At 53.3% G+C, this 16,033-nt stretch overlaps 12 non-coding genes across 12 annotated transcripts; all 12 read left to right on the plus strand.

Moving 5' to 3' along the window:
• Window positions 1-2,158: 2,158 nt before the first annotated feature.
• On the plus strand, window positions 2,159-2,231 carry TRNAA-AGC (transfer RNA alanine (anticodon AGC)). Its single transcript has one exon. It is a non-coding gene; the product is annotated as a tRNA-Ala (tRNA).
• A 2,139-nt stretch (window positions 2,232-4,370) lies between these two features.
• TRNAA-AGC (transfer RNA alanine (anticodon AGC)) lies at window positions 4,371-4,443 on the plus strand. The gene has a single exon. It is a non-coding gene; the product is annotated as a tRNA-Ala (tRNA).
• Window positions 4,444-6,582: 2,139 nt separating this feature from the next.
• TRNAA-AGC (transfer RNA alanine (anticodon AGC)) lies at window positions 6,583-6,655 on the plus strand. Its single transcript has one exon. It is a non-coding gene; the product is annotated as a tRNA-Ala (tRNA).
• Window positions 6,656-7,325: 670 nt separating this feature from the next.
• TRNAG-GCC (transfer RNA glycine (anticodon GCC)) lies at window positions 7,326-7,396 on the plus strand. Its single transcript has one exon. It is a non-coding gene; the product is annotated as a tRNA-Gly (tRNA).
• A 2,093-nt stretch (window positions 7,397-9,489) lies between these two features.
• Window positions 9,490-9,560, plus strand: TRNAG-GCC (transfer RNA glycine (anticodon GCC)). The gene has a single exon. It is a non-coding gene; the product is annotated as a tRNA-Gly (tRNA).
• Window positions 9,561-9,878: 318 nt separating this feature from the next.
• On the plus strand, window positions 9,879-9,951 carry TRNAA-AGC (transfer RNA alanine (anticodon AGC)). Its single transcript has one exon. It is a non-coding gene; the product is annotated as a tRNA-Ala (tRNA).
• Window positions 9,952-10,621: 670 nt separating this feature from the next.
• On the plus strand, window positions 10,622-10,692 carry TRNAG-GCC (transfer RNA glycine (anticodon GCC)). The gene has a single exon. It is a non-coding gene; the product is annotated as a tRNA-Gly (tRNA).
• A 1,009-nt stretch (window positions 10,693-11,701) lies between these two features.
• Window positions 11,702-11,772, plus strand: TRNAG-GCC (transfer RNA glycine (anticodon GCC)). The gene has a single exon. It is a non-coding gene; the product is annotated as a tRNA-Gly (tRNA).
• A 318-nt stretch (window positions 11,773-12,090) lies between these two features.
• Window positions 12,091-12,163, plus strand: TRNAA-AGC (transfer RNA alanine (anticodon AGC)). The gene has a single exon. It is a non-coding gene; the product is annotated as a tRNA-Ala (tRNA).
• Window positions 12,164-12,833: 670 nt separating this feature from the next.
• On the plus strand, window positions 12,834-12,904 carry TRNAG-GCC (transfer RNA glycine (anticodon GCC)). Its single transcript has one exon. It is a non-coding gene; the product is annotated as a tRNA-Gly (tRNA).
• Window positions 12,905-13,913: 1,009 nt separating this feature from the next.
• TRNAG-GCC (transfer RNA glycine (anticodon GCC)) lies at window positions 13,914-13,984 on the plus strand. The gene has a single exon. It is a non-coding gene; the product is annotated as a tRNA-Gly (tRNA).
• A 318-nt stretch (window positions 13,985-14,302) lies between these two features.
• Window positions 14,303-14,375, plus strand: TRNAA-AGC (transfer RNA alanine (anticodon AGC)). Its single transcript has one exon. It is a non-coding gene; the product is annotated as a tRNA-Ala (tRNA).
• The last annotated feature ends 1,658 nt before the right edge of the window (window positions 14,376-16,033 follow it).

Genomic DNA, 16,033 nt, shown 5'->3' on the forward strand with positions numbered 1-16,033 from the left:
TTGATGCCCGCATTCTCCAAATGCAGCTTTCCTGATTTGCCAGGAGACACCTTGCTTTTGTGTTTGATGTTGAAGCTTGGAACCGAGCGCCGTGAGCAACATGGGAAGCCGGAGTCCTCCTCATAACGCGTGCCAAGGCGTTGCCACGTTTTTGTGGTGGCAACTGTGGCTTCAGCCAAAGTCACGTAGGCAGTGTTGGACAAAAGCAATCTAGTAAACAAAGCACGAGCAGGCCTCCATGGCCAAGAGACAATATTTCATTAGCGCAAAAGGTGCCAGTGCCATGCTTACGCTGAGAGCTTTGGACTCGTTGAATCACCTGAATCAGGTTCAACTTCTCTTTGTGTGCGAAAGAAAGGCCTTTGGGCCCGCACGCAAGCAAATATCGATTGGCATAGGAAAGGGCAACGTAGCAGAGGATGGTTTCGATCCATCGACCTCTGGGTTATGGGCCCAGCACGCTTCCGCTGCGCCACTCTGCTCTTGTCGCTGACCAACCTCAACAACCACATGTGGATGTAGTTTGCCAGCGATTCCCACGGGGAGTGGGTCCATGTGGCAAAGTCACAATGTAGACGACTAGGCGTTTCCATTGATTTTCGACCAGCGAATCCCAAGTCAAGCGTGGGCGAGAGCTGGACTCTCCTAGACCAGCTGAGCGAGGGTGGTGGCAAGTGGCCCGGCGTGGAGCATTGGTGGTTAAGTGGTAGAATTCTCGCCTGCCACGCGGGAGGCCCGGGTTCGATTCCCGGCCAATGCAATTATGGGCTCTTTGTGTTTGCAGCGCTCTCCCCCAATTTCCAGCCCCGTGGAGTGCATCAAGGCACAAGGTGTTTCTTGTCGAGAATGTACTAGGCGGTGTGAGTGCTTTTTGAAACCAGCCTTCTCCCAATTACATCATTGAAACCCATGGGGCCATACCTCTGAAGGGGCTCAGTTGTCAAAGGTCGTAGGAGGGAAAAAAAAGGGGGGTGCAAACCTTCTACGCTAGGAAAGCGGGTGGCTCTCCTGGTGTCTAGCGGCCAGAGCAGGTTGTGGATTTCGCAAAACTGACTATATTTTACACATAGCCCAGGAGAGGACAGGGATCAGCCATAGCGCAAGCAACACACTCGAGCAAAGGGGGATTAGCTCAAGTGGCAGAGCGCTCGCTTTGCATGCGAGAGGTAGCGGGATCGATGCCCGCATTCTCCAAACGCAGCTTTCCTGGTTTCACGGGAGGCACCTTGCTTTTGTGTTTGATGTTGAAGCTTGGAACCGAGCGCCGTGAGCAACATGGGAAGCCGGAGTGCTCCTCATAACATGTGCCAAGGCATTGCCACGTTTTTGTGGTGGCATCTGTGGCTTCAGCCAAAGTCACGTAGGCAGTATTGGACAAAAGCAATCAATTAAAGAAAGCACGACCAGGCTTCCATGGCCAAGAGACAATATTCCATTAGGGGGAAAGGTGCCAGTGCCATGCTTACGCTGAGAGCTTTGGACTCGTTGAATCACCTGAATCAGGTTCAACTTCTCTTTGTGTGCGAAAGAAAGGCCTTTGGGCCCGCAAGTAAATATCGATTGGCATAGGAAAAGGCAACGTAGCAGAGGATGGTTTCGATCCATCGACCTCTGGGTTATGGGCCCAGCACGCTTCCGCTGCGCCACTCTGCTCTTGTCGCTGGCCATCCTCATGGATTTCGACAAGCGAATCCCAAGTCAAGCGTGGGCGAGAGCTGGACTCTCCTAGGCCAGCTGAGCGAGGGTGGTGGCGCCTGGCCCGGCGTGGAGCATTGGTGGTTCAGTGGTAGAATTCTCGCCTGCCACGCGGGAGGCCCGGGTTCGATTCCCGGCCAATGCAATTATGGGCTCTTGGTGTTTGTAGCTCTCTCCCCCAATTTCCAGCCCCATGGAATGCCTCAAGGCACAAGGTGTTTCTTGTCGAGAATCTATTAGGCGGTGTGAGTGCTTTTTGAAACCACCTTCTCCCAATGACATCATTGAAACCCATGGGGCCATACTTCAGAAGGGGCTCAGTTGTCCAAGGTCTTGGGGGAGTGGCTCTCCTGGTGTCTAGCGGCCAGAGCAAGTTGTGGATTTAGCAAAACTGCCTATAGTTTACACATAGCCCAGGAGAGGACAGGGATCAGCCATAGCACAAGCAACAACCTCAAGCAAAGGGGGATTAGCTCAAATGGTAGAGCGCTCGCTTAGCATGCGAGAGGTAGCGGGATCGATGCCCGCATTCTCCAAATGCAGCTTTCCTGATTTGCCAGGAGACACCTTTCTTTTGTGTTTGATGTTGAAGCTTGGAACCGAGCGCCGTGAGCAACATGGGAAGCCGGAGTCCTCCTCATAACGCGTGCCAAGGCGTTGCCACGTTTTTGTGGTGGCAACTGTGGCTTCAGCCAAAGTCACGTAGGCAGTGTTGGACAAAAGCAATCTAGTAAACAAAGCACGAGCAGGCCTCCATGGCCAAGAGACAATATTTCATTAGCGCAAAAGGTGCCAGTGCCATGCTTACGCTGAGAGCTTTGGACTCGTTGAATCACCTGAATCAGGTTCAACTTCTCTTTGTGTGCGAAAGAAAGGCCTTTGGGCCCGCACGCAAGCAAATATCGATTGGCATAGGAAAGTGCAACGTAGCAGAGGATGGTTTCGATCCATCGACCTCTGGGTTATGGGCCCAGCATGCTTCCGCTGCGCCACTCTGCTCTTGTCGCTGACCAACCTCAACAACCACATGTGGATGTAGTTTGCCAGCGATTCCCACGGGGAGTGGGTCCATGTGGCAAAGTCACAATGTAGACGACTAGGCGTTTCCATTGATTTTCGACCAGCGAATCCCAAGTCAAGCGTGGGCGAGAGCTGGACTCTCCTAGACCAGCTGAGCGAGGGTGGTGGCAAGTGGCCCGGCGTGGAGCATTGGTGGTTCAGTGTTAGAATTCTCGCCTGCCACGTGGGAGGCCCGGGTTCGATTCCCGGCCAATGCAATTATGGGCTCTTTGTGTTTGCAGCGCTCTCCCCCAATTTCCAGCCCCGTGGAGTGCATCAAGGCACAAGGTGTTTCTTGTCGAGAATGTACTAGGCGGTGTGAGTGCTTTTTGAAACCAGCCTTCTCCCAATTACATCATTGAAACCCATGGGGCCATACCTCTGAAGGGGCTCAGTTGTCAAAGGTCGTAGGAGGGAAAAAAAAGGGGGGTGCAAACCTTCTACGCTAGGAAAGCGGGTGGCTCTCCTGGTGTCTAGCGGCCAGAGCAGGTTGTGGATTTCGCAAAACTGACTATATTTTACACATAGCCCAGGAGAGGACAGGGATCAGCCATAGCGCAAGCAACACACTCGAGCAAAGGGGGATTAGCTCAAGTGGCAGAGCGCTCGCTTTGCATGCGAGAGGTAGCGGGATCGATGCCCGCATTCTCCAAACGCAGCTTTCCTGGTTTCACGGGAGGCACCTTGCTTTTGTGTTTGATGTTGAAGCTTGGAACCGAGCGCCGTGAGCAACATGGGAAGCCGGAGTGCTCCTCATAACATGTGCCAAGGCATTGCCACGTTTTTGTGGTGGCATCTGTGGCTTCAGCCAAAGTCACGTAGGCAGTATTGGACAAAAGCAATCAATTAAAGAAAGCACGACCAGGCTTCCATGGCCAAGAGACAATATTCCATTAGGGGGAAAGGTGCCAGTGCCATGCTTACGCTGAGAGCTTTGGACTCGTTGAATCACCTGAATCAGGTTCAACTTCTCTTTGTGTGCGAAAGAAAGGCCTTTGGGCCCGCAAGCAAATATCGATTGGCATAGGAAAAGGCAACGTAGCAGAGGATGGTTTCGATCCATCGACCTCTGGGTTATGGGCCCAGCACGCTTCCGCTGCGCCACTCTGCTCTTGTCGCTGGCCATCCTCATGGATTTCGACAAGCGAATCCCAAGTCAAGCGTGGGCGAGAGCTGGACTCTCCTAGGCCAGCTGAGCGAGGGTGGTGGCGCCTGGCCCGGCGTGGAGCATTGGTGGTTCAGTGGTAGAATTCTCGCCTGCCACGCGGGAGGCCCGGGTTCGATTCCCGGCCAATGCAATTATGGGCTCTTGGTGTTTGTAGCTCTCTCCCCCAATTTCCAGCCCCATGGAATGCCTCAAGGCACAAGGTGTTTCTTGTCGAGAATGTATTAGGCGGTGTGAGTGCTTTTTGAAACCACCTTCTCCCAATGACATCATTGAAACCCATGGGGCCATACTTCAGAAGGGGCTCAGTTGTCCAAGGTCTTGGGGGAGTGGCTCTCCTGGTGTCTAGCGGCCAGAGCAAGTTGTGGATTTAGCAAAACTGCCTATAGTTTACACATAGCCCAGGAGAGGACAGGGATCAGCCATAGCACAAGCAACAACCTCAAGCAAAGGGGGATTAGCTCAAATGGTAGAGCGCTCGCTTAGCATGCGAGAGGTAGCGGGATCGATGCCCGCATTCTCCAAATGCAGCTTTCCTGATTTGCCAGGAGACACCTTGCTTTTGTGTTTGATGTTGAAGCTTGGAACCGAGCGCCGTGAGCAACATGGGAAGCCGGAGTCCTCCTCATAACGCGTGCCAAGGCGTTGCCACGTTTTTGTGGTGGCAACTGTGGCTTCAGCCAAAGTCACGTAGGCAGTGTTGGACAAAAGCAATCTAGTAAACAAAGCACGAGCAGGCCTCCATGGCCAAGAGACAATATTTCATTAGCGCAAAAGGTGCCAGTGCCATGCTTACGCTGAGAGCTTTGGACTCGTTGAATCACCTGAATCAGGTTCAACTTCTCTTTGTGTGCGAAAGAAAGGCCTTTGGGCCCGCACGCAAGCAAATATCGATTGGCATAGGAAAGGGCAACGTAGCAGAGGATGGTTTCGATCCATCGACCTCTGGGTTATGGGCCCAGCACGCTTCCGCTGCGCCACTCTGCTCTTGTCGCTGACCAACCTCAACAACCACATGTGGATGTAGTTTGCCAGCGATTCCCACGGGGAGTGGGTCCATGTGGCAAAGTCACAATGTAGACGACTAGGCGTTTCCATTGATTTTCGACCAGCGAATCCCAAGTCAAGCGTGGGCGAGAGCTGGACTCTCCTAGACCAGCTGAGCGAGGGTGGTGGCAAGTGGCCCGGCGTGGAGCATTGGTGGTTCAGTGGTAGAATTCTCGCCTGCCACGCGGGAGGCCCGGGTTCGATTCCCGGCCAATGCAATTATGGGCTCTTTGTGTTTGCAGCGCTCTCCCCCAATTTCCAGCCCCGTGGAGTGCATCAAGGCACAAGGTGTTTCTTGTCGAGAATGTACTAGGCGGTGTGAGTGCTTTTTGAAACCAGCCTTCTCCCAATTACATCATTGAAACCCATGGGGCCATACCTCTGAAGGGGCTCAGTTGTCAAAGGTCGTAGGAGGGAAAAAAAAGGGGGGTGCAAACCTTCTACGCTAGGAAAGCGGGTGGCTCTCCTGGTGTCTAGCGGCCAGAGCAGGTTGTGGATTTCGCAAAACTGACTATATTTTACACATAGCCCAGGAGAGGACAGGGATCAGCCATAGCGCAAGCAACACACTCGAGCAAAGGGGGATTAGCTCAAGTGGCAGAGCGCTCGCTTTGCATGCGAGAGGTAGCGGGATCGATGCCCGCATTCTCCAAACGCAGCTTTCCTGGTTTCACGGGAGGCACCTTGCTTTTGTGTTTGATGTTGAAGCTTGGAACCGAGCGCCGTGAGCAACATGGGAAGCCGGAGTGCTCCTCATAACATGTGCCAAGGCATTGCCACGTTTTTGTGGTGGCATCTGTGGCTTCAGCCAAAGTCACGTAGGCAGTATTGGACAAAAGCAATCAATTAAAGAAAGCACGACCAGGCTTCCATGGCCAAGAGACAATATTCCATTAGGGGGAAAGGTGCCAGTGCCATGCTTACGCTGAGAGCTTTGGACTCGTTGAATCACCTGAATCAGGTTCAACTTCTCTTTGTGTGCGAAAGAAAGGCCTTTGGGCCCGCAAGCAAATATCGATTGGCATAGGAAAAGGCAACGTAGCAGAGGATGGTTTCGATCCATCGACCTCTGGGTTATGGGCCCAGCACGCTTCCGCTGCGCCACTCTGCTCTTGTCGCTGGCCATCCTCATGGATTTCGACAAGCGAATCCCAAGTCAAGCGTGGGCGAGAGCTGGACTCTCCTAGGCCAGCTGAGCGAGGGTGGTGGCGCCTGGCCCGGCGTGGAGCATTGGTGGTTCAGTGGTAGAATTCTCGCCTGCCACGCGGGAGGCCCGGGTTCGATTCCCGGCCAATGCAATTATGGGCTCTTGGTGTTTGTAGCTCTCTCCCCCAATTTCCAGCCCCATGGAATGCCTCAAGGCACAAGGTGTTTCTTGTCGAGAATGTATTAGGCGGTGTGAGTGCTTTTTGAAACCACCTTCTCCCAATGACATCATTGAAACCCATGGGGCCATACTTCAGAAGGGGCTCAGTTGTCCAAGGTCTTGGGGGAGTGGCTCTCCTGGTGTCTAGCGGCCAGAGCAAGTTGTGGATTTAGCAAAACTGCCTATAGTTTACACATAGCCCAGGAGAGGACAGGGATCAGCCATAGCACAAGCAACAACCTCAAGCAAAGGGGGATTAGCTCAAATGGTAGAGCGCTCGCTTAGCATGCGAGAGGTAGCGGGATCGATGCCCGCATTCTCCAAATGCAGCTTTCCTGATTTGCCAGGAGACACCTTGCTTTTGTGTTTGATGTTGAAGCTTGGAACCGAGCGCCGTGAGCAACATGGGAAGCCGGAGTCCTCCTCATAACGCGTGCCAAGGCGTTGCCACGTTTTTGTGGTGGCAACTGTGGCTTCAGCCAAAGTCACGTAGGCAGTGTTGGACAAAAGCAATCTAGTAAACAAAGCACGAGCAGGCCTCCATGGCCAAGAGACAATATTTCATTAGCGCAAAAGGTGCCAGTGCCATGCTTACGCTGAGAGCTTTGGACTCGTTGAATCACCTGAATCAGGTTCAACTTCTCTTTGTGTGCGAAAGAAAGGCCTTTGGGCCCGCACGCAAGCAAATATCGATTGGCATAGGAAAGGGCAACGTAGCAGAGGATGGTTTCGATCCATCGACCTCTGGGTTATGGGCCCAGCACGCTTCCGCTGCGCCACTCTGCTCTTGTCGCTGACCAACCTCAACAACCACATGTGGATGTAGTTTGCCAGCGATTCCCACGGGGAGTGGGTCCATGTGGCAAAGTCACAATGTAGACGACTAGGCGTTTCCATTGATTTTCGACCAGCGAATCCCAAGTCAAGCGTGGGCGAGAGCTGGACTCTCCTAGACCAGCTGAGCGAGGGTGGTGGCAAGCGGCCCGGCGTGGAGCATTGGTGGTTCAGTGGTAGAATTCTCGCCTGCCACGCGGGAGGCCCGGGTTCGATTCCCGGCCAATGCAATTATGGGCTCTTTGTGTTTGCAGCGCTCTCCCCCAATTTCCAGCCCCGTGGAGTGCATCAAGGCACAAGGTGTTTCTTGTCGAGAATGTACTAGGCGGTGTGAGTGCTTTTTGAAACCAGCCTTCTCCCAATTACATCATTGAAACCCATGGGGCCATACCTCTGAAGGGGCTCAGTTGTCAAAGGTCGTAGGAGGGAAAAAAAAGGGGGGTGCAAACCTTCTACGCTAGGAAAGCGGGTGGCTCTCCTGGTGTCTAGCGGCCAGAGCAGGTTGTGGATTTCGCAAAACTGACTATATTTTACACATAGCCCAGGAGAGGACAGGGATCAGCCATAGCGCAAGCAACACACTCGAGCAAAGGGGGATTAGCTCAAGTGGCAGAGCGCTCGCTTTGCATGCGAGAGGTAGCGGGATCGATGCCCGCATTCTCCAAACGCAGCTTTCCTGGTTTCACGGGAGGCACCTTGCTTTTGTGTTTGATGTTGAAGCTTGGAACCGAGCGCCGTGAGCAACATGGGAAGCCGGAGTGCTCCTCATAACATGTGCCAAGGCATTGCCACGTTTTTGTGGTGGCATCTGTGGCTTCAGCCAAAGTCACGTAGGCAGTATTGGACAAAAGCAATCAATTAAAGAAAGCACGACCAGGCTTCCATGGCCAAGAGACAATATTCCATTAGGGGGAAAGGTGCCAGTGCCATGCTTACGCTGAGAGCTTTGGACTCGTTGAATCACCTGAATCAGGTTCAACTTCTCTTTGTGTGCGAAAGAAAGGCCTTTGGGCCCGCAAGCAAATATCGATTGGCATAGGAAAAGGCAACGTAGCAGAGGATGGTTTCGATCCATCGACCTCTGGGTTATGGGCCCAGCACGCTTCCGCTGCGCCACTCTGCTCTTGTCGCTGGCCATCCTCATGGATTTCGACAAGCGAATCCCAAGTCAAGCGTGGGCGAGAGCTGGACTCTCCTAGGCCAGCTGAGCGAGGGTGGTGGCGCCTGGCCTGGCCCGGCGTGGAGCATTGGTGGTTCAGTGGTAGAATTCTCGCCTGCCACGCGGGAGGTCCGGGTTCGATTCCCGGCCAATGCAATTATGGGCTCTTGGTGTTTGTAGCTCTCTCCCCCAATTTCCAGCCCCATGGAATGCCTCAAGGCACAAGGTGTTTCTTGTCGAGAATGTATTAGGCGGTGTGAGTGCTTTTTGAAACCACCTTCTCCCAATGACATCATTGAAACCCATGGGGCCATACTTCAGAAGGGGCTCAGTTGTCAAAGGTCGTAGGAGGGAAAAAAAAGGGGGGTGCAAACCTTCTACGCTAGGAAAGCGGGTGGCTCTCCTGGTGTCTAGCGGCCAGAGCAGGTTGTGGATTTCGCAAAACTGACTATATTTTACACATAGCCCAGGAGAGGACAGGGATCAGCCATAGCGCAAGCAACACACTCGAGCAAAGGGGGATTAGCTCAAGTGGCAGAGCGCTCGCTTTGCATGCGAGAGGTAGCGGGATCGATGCCCGCATTCTCCAAACGCAGCTTTCCTGGTTTCACGGGAGGCACCTTGCTTTTGTGTTTGATGTTGAAGCTTGGAACCGAGCGCCGTGAGCAACATGGGAAGCCGGAGTGCTCCTCATAACATGTGCCAAGGCATTGCCACGTTTTTGTGGTGGCATCTGTGGCTTCAGCCAAAGTCACGTAGGCAGTATTGGACAAAAGCAATCAATTAAAGAAAGCACGACCAGGCTTCCATGGCCAAGAGACAATATTCCATTAGGGGGAAAGGTGCCAGTGCCATGCTTACGCTGAGAGCTTTGGACTCGTTGAATCACCTGAATCAGGTTCAACTTCTCTTTGTGTGCGAAAGAAAGGCCTTTGGGCCCGCAAGCAAATATCGATTGGCATAGGAAAAGGCAACGTAGCAGAGGATGGTTTCGATCCATCGACCTCTGGGTTATGGGCCCAGCACGCTTCCGCTGCGCCACTCTGCTCTTGTCGCTGGCCATCCTCATGGATTTCGACAAGCGAATCCCAAGTCAAGCGTGGGCGAGAGCTGGACTCTCCTAGGCCAGCTGAGCGAGGGTGGTGGCGCCTGGCCTGGCGTGGAGCATTGGTGGTTCAGTGGTAGAATTCTCGCCTGCCACGCGGGAGGCCCGGGTTCGATTCCCGGCCAATGCAATTATGGGCTCTTGGTGTTTGTAGCTCTCTCCCCCAATTTCCAGCCCCATGGAATGCCTCAAGGCACAAGGTGTTTCTTGTCGAGAATGTATTAGGCGGTGTGAGTGCTTTTTGAAACCACCTTCTCCCAATGACATCATTGAAACCCATGGGGCCATACTTCAGAAGGGGCTCAGTTGTCCAAGGTCTTGGGGGAGTGGCTCTCCTGGTGTCTAGCGGCCAGAGCAAGTTGTGGATTTAGCAAAACTGCCTATAGTTTACACATAGCCCAGGAGAGGACAGGGATCAGCCATAGCACAAGCAACAACCTCAAGCAAAGGGGGATTAGCTCAAATGGTAGAGCGCTCGCTTAGCATGCGAGAGGTAGCGGGATCGATGCCCGCATTCTCCAAATGCAGCTTTCCTGATTTGCCAGGAGACACCTTGCTTTTGTGTTTGATGTTGAAGCTTGGAACCGAGCGCCGTGAGCAACATGGGAAGCCGGAGTCCTCCTCATAACGCGTGCCAAGGCATTGCCACGTTTTTGTGGTGGCAACTGTGGCTTCAGCCAAAGTCACGTAGGCAGTGTTGGACAAAAGCAATCTAGTAAACAAAGCACGAGCAGGCCTCCATGGCCAAGAGACAATATTTCATTAGCGCAAAAGGTGCCAGTGCCATGCTTACGCTGAGAGCTTTGGACTCGTTGAATCACCTGAATCAGGTTCAACTTCTCTTTGTGTGCGAAAGAAAGGCCTTTGGGCCCGCACGCAAGCAAATATCGATTGGCATAGGAAAGGGCAACGTAGCAGAGGATGGTTTCGATCCATCGACCTCTGGGTTATGGGCCCAGCACGCTTCCGCTGCGCCACTCTGCTCTTGTCGCTGACCAACCTCAACAACCACATGTGGATGTAGTTTGCCAGCGATTCCCACGGGGAGTGGGTCCATGTGGCAAAGTCACAATGTAGACGACTAGGCGTTTCCATTGATTTTCGACCAGCGAATCCCAAGTCAAGCGTGGGCGAGAGCTGGACTCTCCTAGACCAGCTGAGCGAGGGTGGTGGCAAGTGGCCCGGCGTGGAGCATTGGTGGTTCAGTGGTAGAATTCTCGCCTGCCACGCGGGAGGCCCGGGTTCGATTCCCGGCCAATGCAATTATGGGCTCTTTGTGTTTGCAGCGCTCTCCCCCAATTTCCAGCCCCGTGGAGTGCATCAAGGCACAAGGTGTTTCTTGTCGAGAATGTACTAGGCGGTGTGAGTGCTTTTTGAAACCAGCCTTCTCCCAATTACATCATTGAAACCCATGGGGCCATACCTCTGAAGGGGCTCAGTTGTCAAAGGTCGTAGGAGGGAAAAAAAAGGGGGGTGCAAACCTTCTACGCTAGGAAAGCGGGTGGCTCTCCTGGTGTCTAGCGGCCAGAGCAGGTTGTGGATTTCGCAAAACTGACTATATTTTACACATAGCCCAGGAGAGGACAGGGATCAGCCATAGCGCAAGCAAAACACTCGAGCAAAGGGGGATTAGCTCAAGTGGCAGAGCGCTCGCTTTGCATGCGAGAGGTAGCGGGATCGATGCCCGCATTCTCCAAACGCAGCTTTCCTGGTTTCACGGGAGGCACCTTGCTTTTGTGTTTGATGTTGAAGCTTGGAACCGAGCGCCGTGAGCAACATGGGAAGCCGGAGTGCTCCTCATAACATGTGCCAAGGCATTGCCACGTTTTTGTGGTGGCATCTGTGGCTTCAGCCAAAGTCACGTAGGCAGTATTGGACAAAAGCAATCAATTAAAGAAAGCACGACCAGGCTTCCATGGCCAAGAGACAATATTCCATTAGGGGGAAAGGTGCCAGTGCCATGCTTACGCTGAGAGCTTTGGACTCGTTGAATCACCTGAATCAGGTTCAACTTCTCTTTGTGTGCGAAAGAAAGGCCTTTGGGCCCGCAAGCAAATATCGATTGGCATAGGAAAAGGCAACGTAGCAGAGGATGGTTTCGATCCATCGACCTCTGGGTTATGGGCCCAGCACGCTTCCGCTGCGCCACTCTGCTCTTGTCGCTGGCCATCCTCATGGATTTCGACAAGCGAATCCCAAGTCAAGCGTGGGCGAGAGCTGGACTCTCCTAGGCCAGCTGAGCGAGGGTGGTGGCGCCTGGCCCGGCGTGGAGCATTGGTGGTTCAGTGGTAGAATTCTCGCCTGCCACGCGGGAGGCCCGGGTTCGATTCCCGGCCAATGCAATTATGGGCTCTTGGTGTTTGTAGCTCTCTCCCCCAATTTCCAGCCCCATGGAATGCCTCAAGGCACAAGGTGTTTCTTGTCGAGAATGTATTAGGCGGTGTGAGTGCTTTTTGAAACCACCTTCTCCCAATGACATCATTGAAACCCATGGGGCCATACTTCAGAAGGGGCTCAGTTGTCCAAGGTCTTGGGGGAGTGGCTCTCCTGGTGTCTAGCGGCCAGAGCAAGTTGTGGATTTAGCAAAACTGCCTATAGTTTACACATAGCCCAGGAGAGGACAGGGATCAGCCATAGCACAAGCAACAACCTCAAGCAAAGGGGGATTAGCTCAAATGGTAGAGCGCTCGCTTAGCATGCGAGAGGTAGCGGGATCGATGCCCGCATTCTCCAAATGCAGCTTTCCTGATTTGCCAGGAGACACCTTGCTTTTGTGTTTGATGTTGAAGCTTGGAACCGAGCGCCGTGAGCAACATGGGAAGCCGGAGTCCTCCTCATAACGCGTGCCAAGGCGTTGCCACGTTTTTGTGGTGGCAACTGTGGCTTCAGCCAAAGTCACGTAGGCAGTGTTGGACAAAAGCAATCTAGTAAACAAAGCACGAGCAGGCCTCCATGGCCAAGAGACAATATTTCATTAGCGCAAAAGGTGCCAGTGCCATGCTTACGCTGAGAGCTTTGGACTCGTTGAATCACCTGAATCAGGTTCAACTTCTCTTTGTGTGCGAAAGAAAGGCCTTTGGGCCCGCACGCAAGCAAATATCGATTGGCATAGGAAAGGGCAACGTAGCAGAGGATGGTTTCGATCCATCGACCTCTGGGTTATGGGCCCAGCACGCTTCCGCTGCGCCACTCTGCTCTTGTCGCTGACCAACCTCAACAACCACATGTGGATGTAGTTTGCCAGCGATTCCCACGGGGAGTGGGTCCATGTGGCAAAGTCACAATGTAGACGACTAGGCGTTTCCATTGATTTTCGACCAGCGAATCCCAAGTCAAGCGTGGGCGAGAGCTGGACTCTCCTAGACCAGCTGAGCGAGGGTGGTGGCAAGTGGCCCGGCGTGGAGCATTGGTGGTTCAGTGGTAGAATTCTCGCCTGCCACGCGGGAGGCCCGGGTTCGATTCCCGGCCAATGCAATTATGGGCTCTTTGTGTTTGCAGCGCTCTCCCCCAATTTCCAGCCCCGTGGAGTGCATCAAGGCACAAGGTGTTTCTTGTCGAGAATGTACTAGGCGGTGTGAGTGCTTTTTGAAACCAGCCTTCTCCCAATTACATCATTGAAACCCATGGGGCCATACCTCTGAAGGGGCTCAGTTGTCAAAGGTCGTAGGAGGGAAAAAAAAGGGGGGTGCAAACCTTCTACGCTAGGAAAGCGGGTGGCTCTCCTGGTGTCTAGCGGCCAGAGCAGGTTGTGGATTTCGCAAAACTGACTATATTTTACACATAGCCCAGGAGAGGACAGGGATCAGCCATAGCGCAAGCAACACACTCGAGCAAAGGGGGATTAGCTCAAGTGGCAGAGCGCTCGCTTTGCATGCGAGAGGTAGCGGGATCGATGCCCGCATTCTCCAAACGCAGCTTTCCTGGTTTCACGGGAGGCACCTTGCTTTTGTGTTTGATGTTGAAGCTTGGAACCGAGCGCCGTGAGCAACATGGGAAGCCGGAGTGCTCCTCATAACATGTGCCAAGGCATTGCCACGTTTTTGTGGTGGCATCTGTGGCTTCAGCCAAAGTCACGTAGGCAGTATTGGACAAAAGCAATCAATTAAAGAAAGCACGACCAGGCTTCCATGGCCAAGAGACAATATTCCATTAGGGGGAAAGGTGCCAGTGCCATGCTTACGCTGAGAGCTTTGGACTCGTTGAATCACCTGAATCAGGTTCAACTTCTCTTTGTGTGCGAAAGAAAGGCCTTTGGGCCCGCAAGCAAATATCGATTGGCATAGGAAAAGGCAACGTAGCAGAGGATGGTTTCGATCCATCGACCTCTGGGTTATGGGCCCAGCACGCTTCCGCTGCGCCACTCTGCTCTTGTCGCTGGCCATCCTCATGGATTTCGACAAGCGAATCCCAAGTCAAGCGTGGGCGAGAGCTGGACTCTCCTAGGCCAGCTGAGCGAGGGTGGTGGCGCCTGGCCCGGCGTGGAGCATTGGTGGTTCAGTGGTAGAATTCTCGCCTGCCACGCGGGAGGCCCGGGTTCGATTCCCGGCCAATGCAATTATGGGCTCTTGGTGTTTGTAGCTCTCTCCCCCAATTTCCAGCCCCATGGAATGCCTCAAGGCACAAGGTGTTTCTTGTCGAGAATGTATTAGGCGGTGTGAGTGCTTTTTGAAACCACCTTCTCCCAATGACATCATTGAAACCCATGGGGCCATACTTCAGAAGGGGCTCAGTTGTCCAAGGTCTTGGGGGAGTGGCTCTCCTGGTGTCTAGCGGCCAGAGCAAGTTGTGGATTTAGCAAAACTGCCTATAGTTTACACATAGCCCAGGAGAGGACAGGGATCAGCCATAGCACAAGCAACAACCTCAAGCAAAGGGGGATTAGCTCAAATGGTAGAGCGCTCGCTTAGCATGCGAGAGGTAGCGGGATCGATGCCCGCATTCTCCAAATGCAGCTTTCCTGATTTGCCAGGAGACACCTTGCTTTTGTGTTTGATGTTGAAGCTTGGAACCGAGCGCCGTGAGCAACATGGGAAGCCGGAGTCCTCCTCATAACGCGTGCCAAGGCGTTGCCACGTTTTTGTGGTGGCAACTGTGGCTTCAGCCAAAGTCACGTAGGCAGTGTTGGACAAAAGCAATCTAGTAAACAAAGCACGAGCAGGCCTCCATGGCCAAGAGACAATATTTCATTAGCGCAAAAGGTGCCAGTGCCATGCTTACGCTGAGAGCTTTGGACTCGTTGAATCACCTGAATCAAGTTCAACTTCTCTTTGTGTGCGAAAGAAAGGCCTTTGGGCCCGCACGCAAGCAAATATCGATTGGCATAGGAAAGGGCAACGTAGCAGAGGATGGTTTCGATCCATCGACCTCTGGGTTATGGGCCCAGCACGCTTCCGCTGCGCCACTCTGCTCTTGTCGCTGACCAACCTCAACAACCACATGTGGATGTAGTTTGCCAGCGATTCCCACGGGGAGTGGGTCCATGTGGCAAAGTCACAATGTAGACGACTAGGCGTTTCCATTGATTTTCGACCAGCGAATCCCAAGTCAAGCGTGGGCGAGAGCTGGACTCTCCTAGACCAGCTGAGCGAGGGTGGTGGCAAGTGGCCCGGCGTGGAGCATTGGTGGTTAAGTGGTAGAATTCTCGCCTGCCACGCGGGAGGCCCGGGTTCGATTCCCGGCCAATGCAATTATGGGCTCTTTGTGTTTGCAGCGCTCTCCCCCAATTTCCAGCCCCGTGGAGTGCATCAAGGCACAAGGTGTTTCTTGTCGAGAATGTACTAGGCGGTGTGAGTGCTTTTTGAAACCAGCCTTCTCCCAATTACATCATTGAAACCCATGGGGCCATACCTCTGAAGGGGCTCAGTTGTCAAAGGTCGTAGGAGGGAAAAAAAAGGGGGGTGCAAACCTTCTACGCTAGGAAAGCGGGTGGCTCTCCTGGTGTCTAGCGGCCAGAGCAGGTTGTGGATTTCGCAAAACTGACTATATTTTACACATAGCCCAGGAGAGGACAGGGATCAGCCATAGCGCAAGCAACACACTCGAGCAAAGGGGGATTAGCTCAAGTGGCAGAGTGCTCGCTTTGCATGCGAGAGGTAGCGGGATCGATGCCCGCATTCTCCAAACGCAGCTTTCCTGGTTTCACGGGAGGCACCTTGCTTTTGTGTTTGATGTTGAAGCTTGGAACCGAGCGCCGTGAGCAACATGGGAAGCCGGAGTGCTCCTCATAACATGTGCCAAGGCATTGCCACGTTTTTGTGGTGGCATCTGTGGCTTCAGCCAAAGTCACGTAGGCAGTATTGGACAAAAGCAATCAATTAAAGAAAGCACGACCAGGCTTCCATGGCCAAGAGACAATATTCCATTAGGGGGAAAGGTGCCAGTGCCATGCTTACGCTGAGAGCTTTGGACTCGTTGAATCACCTGAATCAGGTTCAACTTCTCTTTGTGTGCGAAAGAAAGGCCTTTGGGCCCGCAAGCAAATATCGATTGGCATAGGAAAAGGCAACGTAGCAGAGGATGGTTTCGATCCATCGACCTCTGGGTTATGGGCCCAGCACGCTTCCGCTGCGCCACTCTGCTCTTGTCGCTGGCCATCCTCATGGA

The sequence above is a fragment of the Lithobates pipiens genome, unplaced genomic scaffold (assembly GCF_037356315.1).
Source record: "Lithobates pipiens isolate NorthernLeopardFrog02 unplaced genomic scaffold, aLitPip1_a1.2 Scaffold_18, whole genome shotgun sequence".
In the NCBI taxonomy this organism is placed as follows: domain Eukaryota; kingdom Metazoa; phylum Chordata; class Amphibia; order Anura; family Ranidae; genus Lithobates; species Lithobates pipiens.